Source organism: Caretta caretta, chromosome 2, assembly GCF_965140235.1.
Source record: "Caretta caretta isolate rCarCar2 chromosome 2, rCarCar1.hap1, whole genome shotgun sequence".
Classification (NCBI taxonomy): Eukaryota; Metazoa; Chordata; order Testudines; family Cheloniidae; genus Caretta; species Caretta caretta.
The window spans coordinates 27,047,721-27,057,579 of NC_134207.1; positions in this window are offsets into that span (position 1 = coordinate 27,047,721).

Genomic DNA, 9,859 nt, shown 5'->3' on the forward strand with positions numbered 1-9,859 from the left:
AAATAAATTGGTTAGTCTCTAAGGTGCCACAAGTACTCCTTTTCTTTTTGCGAATACAGACTAACACGGCTGTTCCTCTGAAACCTGTCATTACTTTAGATTGTGTTAATGATGCTGTATTTCTCTCTCATTTAAGTGCTCACGCTAAGAATGGCTGCCTGTGTATAGTCCAGAATTAGGAAATTAAACAATGTCTGTAAAATGCATTTTGTCTTGGTTCCCATCCCTCCCTACCCCAAAAACAAATTCATATTCCTTTTTTTAGCACTGCAACTTACTTTGCTTCAAAAATTGCTTCTGAACGTGAATATTCTGGTATTACTGGGGTAGTATGAATGCCCCTGGCAGGTCTGAACACTTTGATCCGAGCCTGTAAAGAACATTACAGCTCCATTCATCTCATTTACTTCATTTCTGTAATTAGCTGTGCAATGGAGGGACTTAACTCTGTACCTGAACAATTTAATCTTCTTGAGCAGCATTCTTGAGTTTACAGTATAACTTACTTTTCTGCATCTTGCACTATTGCATAGCCAGAAGCCTCAATTCTGTCAGTGGTGATGGGTCTGTACTACACAAGATGGAAAATCTAGCAGGCCTTGGGAGCACTTGAGCCACCAGTTGCTGATCAGAAAACATGGACCACTGCAGTTAGACTATTTCTGGAAGGAATTGGTTCCTAGCAAACAGGAAGTGGAATCCATGCCATCTTCCCTGGTGAAACTGAATGTCCACAGCTAACAAATCATCAACCTTTCCTTTCCTTTCTGTTCTGAAAAACGTAGTAGTCCCCTGACATTCAAAGAGCTAACAATGGATGCAGAAAACCTCTAAATGCTGTCCTGGCTCCAAATTTCCATTTTAGGCAAAATCACTGAGAAAGTAATGACAACCGACCTTCATAATCCTCTTTTAGCACCCTAGGTGCTTGAAAACTTGACTTCAGGCACAAACGCAGCTTGGATAGTGTCTTAATGGCAGTAAATATGTCCCAAGTCAATGTTTTGACTGTCGACCACAAGGGATAGTGTCCAGCAAGTGGAATGAGCAAATGCTGTTTGTCCCAAAGTCCTTCAATTTCACAGTCGGGATTTATCATGCCTTTCTGCTCATTAACTGCGTGCGATCATCTGAGAGATGTGGAGATGCAATGGGATAGGCTGTTAACACACGCCAGCATTATTTTCTCTTTCTTCTGATACACCTATGCTATCCCCACTGCTAAGATGTTTCAGGGTAGTGCAGTAGCCAAACTCTGAATTCTTCCCTCCATTCACCTCAGGGGCATGTGAACTACTTGCTATGTGACAAATGATGTTGCAGAACACAATAGAAAAATTGAATTGCTATTAACCATTACCAGCCTAAGAAATGAACACTTTGGTGGAGTGCAGGCTGACTAAAAATAAATACTGTAGTATTGGCTTTGTCTCCATCTCCTAGGGTGGGATGAGGGATTTGGAGAATTCCAAAGCAAAGAATGAATTAAACCAATTGAATGAAGGCATTTATAAACAAAATAGATTCATGACCGTAATTCTTTCATTACATCTTACATCCCTCCCCACTTAAGAGGTCACCTTTTGCTTTCCATGTTCCTCCTCCTCGTCTGCTTCTGGTCAGGGGCAGGATTCTGTCTTAGAGTACTTCTGCCGGTGTCCCTCAGTAGCTGCTTTTAAGGCATGTTACAATCCAGTCTCTTTCACTGTGCTTATTGTTGATCATGTAGGGTCCATTGCCAATTTTTTGTGCCTTCTATCCTGTCCCTCTTTAGTCTGTCTCAGTTGAGTGTGACAACTGCTTCTGACGTTCATGCTACTGAGCATGTCAGATGTGCTCTTGGGGACATCCACTAAGAAGTCAATCATCAAGTAGTGGCTTCTAGTAAAAGTGAGTGGCATGGTCTGGGTCTGGATCCTATAAAATGGAACCACAATACTACTGGCTTTTGACATTTGTTGTGGAAACTTTATTCTACCACTAAAATATTTTATTTCCAAAGTCCTATAGTGGTAAGCGAGATACGACAGCTGATAATCATTTACAGTATAGTGGTTGGATTCCCAAAACCAACTCTAAACTTAGCCTGCCTTATACCAATGCTTTTGCTTATTTTAAACTTAACCCTTCACTGCGGTAAGACAACTCTTCAGCCCTCTTAATATGTACATGCTGCTGCCACTGACTTCAACTGGAGATGTACATGCATATCCAAAGGTAGAATTTGACCTTGGTATCAGTATTTTGCTCCTGCAAAGAAAACATGAGATCTCTCTTAAACGACTCTTGTAGAGGTTGGCTAGATAATCTAATCTGTTATGAAGTACACGCACAATTCAGTCAGTTACCCAGAGTGAATAAATTGTATTTGACTAAAGCAGGGAGTCTCAAACTTCATTGCACCCCTTTTGACATCAAAAATTACTACATGACCCCAAAAGGGGAGTGGGGTGGCGAAGCCTAAGCCAGCTCGAGGGGGGAGTCTAAGCTTGAGCTCTGCCGCCCCGGGCAGGGGGGGCCAGAGCTGAAGCCAAAGCCTGAGCCATGCCGCCCAGGGCTGAAGTTCTTGGATTTCAGCCCTGCGTGGTGGGGGCTCAGGCTTCAGCCCAAACCCCAGCAAGTTAATGCTAGCACTGGCGACCCCATTAAAACAGGGTCGTGACCCACTTTTGGGGTTCTGACCCAGGGTTTGAGAACCGCTGGACTAAAGCATTCTTCCAGAATGTCATGCATTCTTCATTTGAAGGTAGCAATAAATGGAGAATCCACTTTGCGTGAAAACTTGTTCCAGTGGTTAATCACTTGCTGTTAAAGTTGTCTTATTTTATAGTTTGAATTTGTTTGGCTTCTGCTTCCAGTCATTGGTTCATTCTTAACTAAAAAGCCTGTTAGTATCCTGTATTCTCTCTGTGAAGGTACTAATATACTGTAATCAAATCACCTCTCGGCCTACTTTTTGATCAATAAATTGAGCTCTTTCAGTGTCTCCAATCCTCTCATCATTTTTGTGGGGTTTTTTTCGGCACTCTCTCCTATTGCACTGCGGACCATTTTAACAGAAGGGTCCAGCCAACTCTTACTCCACAATCTCAAACTGCTTCTCAACTCTGTGCCTTCTAAGATTCTAATCTCCAAGACACAAGCAGCCATTATATTTTGTGAAAGCGTAACAGTCCAGAGAAAGATATGCAAAGAATGTGCGTGGGTTATGATAAATATGCAATGTTCAGATTCATAGACAATCAAATGTATCAACATTTCCACATAGAATGCCATCCTGTCTGGTTAACTAGCTGAGAATGACCCTACAAATAAAAAATACAAATTTTTTATAAGTGACTTGGAAATGTAAACTTACAGCTGGCTTATGAGGAAGCTGAGGGAGGCAGCGATGAGGTTTCGAAGTGTTTTCAACTAGAAAAGTCTAAGACTTGCTTCTGGTGGAAGCTATTTAATGAGAGAATCTGCAGATTTTCTTGATGGTTTATCAAGCCTGAAATAAGTGCAGAAGGTCTCAAGTGCTCTTTTTGCTAAATTATATCTCCACATCTGTCAGAAACAGTCCCAGTTTAAGTGTGACAGTCTGCTCTCTGGTGTGAATTGGAGCAGGACACAGATATTGGGAGCTGTCTGTCACTCTCTGACCACTGACATCTGTGTAATTGCACAGACAATCTTAATGCCTTTGAAGGGGGTGTGTTTTAAAAAAAATAAAAATAATCCAACATAAATGTACCTGCATGCAAATTGGCTATACAAAGAATTCTCAACCTAGTCACCTCTGCAAATATTAGTCATTAAAAACGGCCAATCAGTGCTGAAGTTAGCTCATTTTTATTAATTGTTCATTGAAAGTGATAATAGTTATCAGAGCAGAGTAAATTTTACGCAGTGTTTATGGATTGCCAATAAGGTTCTTTCATGAAGACAAAATTTAGCAAATGGTGCACTCTGCCTTACTCTACAGTGACAAAGCATATTTTAACACACGATATACTCTGAAGCCTGAACTTCATTGACAATGCATGGTGCACATAATAAAGGTTTTCTGATTTACTCGCTGGATCTCCCCCTTGCAGCTCTATTTGTAGGTATGGAGGCTGATACTTATTTTCAGATTTATATGCAAATGCACAAATGAGACTAAAATTGTTTATTTTTGTTCCTCCAACTCTAGACAGGCAGTTTAAGTTCTTCGAGTGACTGCACATGGCCATTCCACTCTTGGTGTATGTGTACCCCATGCACGCTCATCAGAAACTTTTCCCTCATAGGTACCATAGGAGCAGCTCAAGAGTTCTCTGCTGCTGCATGCCCTGCAGGCTAGTATAAAGGAGCGCGAACCTCCTCAATTCCTTTTTACTGCCTATGATGGTCATTGGAATTGCTTGGCTTGCCTTAGCAAGTGCTCTTAGTGTGTTCGTTATAAATTAACTCTAGATAGTTTTCTAGATATGTAGTGTTAATGCACTATTTACAGTATGAACTAAGTATGTTTTCTTTTTTGGTCCCCAGTTTGGGGTGTTTTCCATTACTCAGTACTGAGGGATGCCTTGATCGCCAGGCTTCAAGCCCTGTCTCTCTTGTACTAGGCCAATGCCCATAAGCGACCCACACTCAAGCTGCTTGAAATGTTCAGGGGGAGCTCATATTTGGGATTGTTGCCAGATCTGCAAAGACTTTAAGCCTCTGACAAATAAAGACAGAGAAGCCAAGCTAAAGTTTTTACTCATGGAGGTGGCCCTGAGATCTCTGTCAGAGTTCGGTCAGTCAGCATCGTTTAGGAGTGCACCTCTTATGTTGTTTGATTCCCAACACAGCTCATTGTCTGCAGTGCCTAAGAGGAGGCATAAGGCCTCTAAGCAGACTGCTGAGAGGGGAAGACTGCTGGCACTGAAGTCTTCTAGGCCTGAGGATGAAAGTAGAGTGCAGCCAAAACATAAGTTCTCCTCTTCTCTGACACCGAGCCAGGTACCATCAAGGGAGCACCTTCTACATCTGCAGCGCTATGCTGGAGGTGTTTGCGGCAGTGAGTGATCTGCTTAGCAACTCTGTATCTATCTCCAACAGGCCAGGAGACCGCACTCGGTACCAGCAGCAGATTGCAGCATCAGTGCAGCACTTAGAGCTCTGTCAGCCTCCATGGCCTCAAACTGCATGTCTGTCAGTCGCGTCAAAGGGGAAGCCTCCAATGCTGGCTGTGCTGCGTCCTCTGACTAGACACTGGGCTCTGGCGCTGTCGAGAGCAGCCCCCCCCCTTTGTCAGCAGAGGCAGTCATCCTCTTCTGAATACGAGATTGGCTTCTGTTTCTCAGCCTCATAGCCACTCTCGCTACTCTCCACCACGGCACTATTACCCTGCTAGGGAACCTCCAGCAAGAGTACCATCAGGTGGGTCACCAGGGGGTCTGTGGGGCTCACTACCTGTCCAGTGGCCTTCTTGGAACCTGTTGGGTTTCCCCCCAGTTTCTAGGTCATACACGTGATGTTCTGGTTCTTTGTCCTTAGAGAGATGAGGAGTGCCTACGCACCACCTGTTCTGATCCCAGTACCTTGACTGGTACCGAGCAGTAAGAGGCGGTTCAGGAGGACCCTGCTGGACAGCTAGTGGAGGAGAGAGTAGTAGCCTCAGCCTGTGCTGGCCTCTTCTTCCTCTCCTGATGAGGGAGTCTCCTTCTGCATTTAGCCTCCCTTGGATGACTATAAGGCCACAGCCTTAGCAGTTCTTGGTGGCCTTTAGCCTGGGGATCCAGGTGGAGCAAGTTAAAGAATCCTAATTAAGGGTCTCTGGTAGACCCCTTTGTCCTTTCCCCCTTTCTCAAGAAGGGCCAAATGTAAATATTGTGTTCCATCCCAGGGGTTTGAATACTTATATTCTCATCACCCCTGCCCCTAGGCTCTCTGGTGGTGTCAGCAGCCAATGAAAGGGAATGACAAGGGCAACAAGGGGAGACCCCCCCAAATTGAAAGGCGCAAAATAACCTAGAGCTGTTTGGTAGAAAAGTTTATTCTAGTAGGGGGTTGCAATGCAGGATTGCCAACCAGTAAGTGATTTTGGGTCAGTCTGATTTTAATGGGTGGGACTCCATTTTAAAGTTTAGAGACATGCTGCCACAGAATGGTAGGCAGAAGTTCACGTTATTAGCTGATGAGGGTAAATCTGTAGCAAGACCTTAGCTGCAAGGTGCACTGGATGCAGTATACTTGATGGCTAGGTTCATGGCTTCTGCAGTGGCCATGCACAGGAGCTCCTGACTACAATCCTTGGGACTTCCATAAGAGGTCCAACAAACTTTACACAACCTGCCCTTCGAAGGGTCTTTGCTGTTCTCAGAGCAAACTGTCTAAACTCCATGGCTTGAAGGACTCTCAGGCAACTTTAAAGTCTTTGGATTGTACACTTCAGACCCGTCCAGAAAGCACTTCCACACACAGCAGACCCAACTTTACTCTGCAGAGAAAGAAGAGTAGGGGTTATAGACATAAAGAACCTCCTCCTCCTGTCTCTGCATCAATGCCTGCTCCATCTACACAGCCAGGGGTGCTAAACTGGCATTTTGACAGGACACTGTAGAAATGGGATATACCCTCCAATTTCATTCTACCTTTCCCTCCTGTCATAAGTATAAAGGGAAGGGTAAACCCCTTTAAAATCTCCCCTGGCCAGAGGAAAAACCCTTTCACCTGTAAAGGGTTAAGAATCTAGGATAACCTCGCTGGCACCTGACCAAAATGACCAATGAGGAGACAAGATACTTTCAAAGCTGGAGGGGGGGGGAGAAACAAAGGGTCTCTCTGTCTGTTTGATGCTTTTGCCGGGGACAGAACAGGAATGGAGTCTTAGAACTTAGTAAGTAATCTAGCTAGAAATGCGTTAGATTCTGATTCCTTTAAATGGCTGAGAAAATAAGCTGTGCTGAATGGAATGTAGATTCCTGGTTTTGTGTCTTTTTGTAACTTAAGGTTTTGCCTAGAACGATTCTCTATGTTTCGAATCTAATTACCCTGTAAGGTATTTACCATCCTGATTTTACAGAGGTGATTCTTTTACTTTTTCTTCTATTACAATTCTTCTTTTAAGAACCTGATTGCTTTTTCATTGTTCTTAAGATCCAAGGGTTTGGGTCTGTGTTCACCTATGCAAATTGGTGAGGATTTTTATCAAGCCTTCCCCAGGAAAGGGTGTGTAGGGTTTGGGGAGGATTTTGCGGGGAAAGACGTTTCCAAGCAGGCTCTTTCCCGGTTATATATCTGTTAGACGCTTGGTGGTGGCAGCAATAAAGTCCAAGGGAAAAAGGAAAATAGTTTGTACCTTGGGAAAGTTTAACCTAAGCTGGTAAAAATAAGCTTAGGAGGTTTTCATGCAGGTCCCCACATCTGTACCCTAGAATTCAGAGTGGGGAAGGAACCTTGACACCTCCCCATCCCTTTTCTGGGGCCACTCTCACAAGGAGCTCCTAATCCAGGAGGTTCAGTCTCTCCTTCAGGTAGGAGCCACAGAGGAAATTCTGCAGTGTCACAGAGAGAAGGGGTTCTATTCTTGTTATTTCCTAATCCCAAAAGCAAACAGAGGTCTCAGACCAACTTTAGACCTGTGTCAGCTCAACGAGTATCTCAAAAAGATAAAGTTTTGCATGGTCACCCGGTCTTACATTGTTCCCTTCCTGGAGACTGGTATGCTGCCTTCGATTTAAGAGAGATCTACTTTCATATGGCAATTTATCATAGTCATGGAAAGTTTCTCAGGTTCATAGTAAAGCACTCTCATTACCAGTTCACCAAGCTGCCTTTCGTCCTGTCAGCAGCTCCTTGGGTTTTCAGAAAATGTATGTCTATGGTAGCTGCTTTCCTGAGGAATTGAGGAGTACAGGTCTACCCTTGCCTGGATAACTGGCTAGTCAAGAGCAGGTCCCTGGCTCAGGTTCTCTCCAATGTTCAACTCATCCAGTCAACCTTCAAAGCTCTAGGTCTACTGATCAGCTCAGATAACTATGCCCTTTGTCCACTTCAACAGATAGAGTTTATAGGATCAGTGCTGGACTCTACGCAGGCCAAAGCTTTCCTTCCAGACACAAGATTCTAAACAATTCAATCTTTTGTGCCAGATCTCAAGGTTCACCCAATCACAACAGCTCAAAATTGTACAAGGCTCCTCAGGCATATTGTCTTGCACATGTATATAGTCCAGCATGTCAGGCTGTGCCTCAGGCCTCTTCAAAGTTGGCTGGCCTCCGTTATTTGCCAAGCCATCACTGTCTGAACACTGTGCCTTCCTGGGATCTGACTTCACAAGGTTGGTGGGCAGAGCCACTCAATTTTGGGGGGGGGGGGGGGGGGCTTTCCTTTTGCCCATCCTCAGCCTTTGCTGACAGTGGTGATGGACAAGTTTGCCATTGGATTGGCGGGGGAGGGGAGTTCATCTGGGCCCCCTCAGAACTCAAGGTCTGTGGTCCTCAAGGGATTTGTCTCTTCATGTCAACATCAGAGAGCTAAGGGCTGTCCACCTCACCTGTCAGGCATTGCTACCTCATGTCAAGGGGAAAACCCTGTTTGTTCTCACAGACGACAGTGTGGAGATGTTTTGCCTCAGCAGGCAGGGAGGAGCTTGCTCTTCTCTGCTTTTGTCAGGAAGCAATTCACCTATGGAATTTTTGCATTGCCAGTTCAATCAATCTCAAAGCCTCTTACCTTCCAGGAGTGTGGAATAAACTGGCAGGCTGCTTAAGCAGGTCATATACCAGTGGTCTCTCCTCCTGAATGTAGCCAGATGCATTTTCCAGCAGTGGAAGACTCCCCAGGTAGACCTTTTGACAACCAAGGCCAGACAGAAAATACCTATAATTTTGTCTCTACAAAGTCACAGTCCCAGTTCAATCACAGACACTTTCCTGCTATCCTGACAAACAAGCTATACTATGCTTTTCTCTTAATCCCATTCTGACACTGAATGCTGCTAAAGATCAAGCGGGATCAGGCCTCAATTATATTAATAGCACCAGCGTGACCGCAACAGCAATGGTTCTCCACTCTACTGGATCTGTCAGTGGAGTCTCCAAGTCCAGGAGCAATGGGAGTGAAATTGATCTCCCAAGATCATGATTGCTCCAACCAAAGCTGCAGGCCTTTCTTTTAATGGCCTGGAGGTTCCATGGCTGAAGAGGAGTCTTGCTTGGAGCAAGTTTGCCATGTCTTGTAAAATAGTAGAAACCCCTCTACCAGAGCTGCATATATGTCAAAATGGAGGCATTTTTCCATTTTGTCTCGACAATCCAGTGTCTCGCCAATGCAGTCCTCTTATCCAGCATATCCTGGATTATCTATTGCACCTAAAATGGCAAGGTTTAGCAATTTCTTCTATCAAGGTCCACCTAGTAGCAATATCACATTTCCTAACCTGTTACTGTTCTATATTATCTAGTGATATGACAATGAGATTTGTGAAGAGCCTGGAATGGTTGTACCCTCAAATAAGGAAACCTATCCAGCCCTGGGGCTTGAACCTAGTTTTGTCAAAGCTCATGGGGCCACCGCTTGAGCCTCTGACAACATGCTCTCTAGTGCACCTATCTCTCAAGGTGGCTTTCCTGATACCTATCACTGGCTGGGAGTGTGGCTGAGCTGCGTTCTCTGACACCCAAACCACTGTATACAATCCTTTTAAGGATGAAATGTACTTGCATCCTCATCCAAGATTTCTCTCTAAAGTAGTATGTACTTTTCATGTTAACAAGTCAATTTACTTAACTACATTTCACCCAACACTACAGGCCAAAAGAGAGGAGCAACATCTGCACATCTTAGAAGGGCATAGGCATTCTACATAGACAGGTTTAACAGTTTTGTTTGTCAACCCAACTAT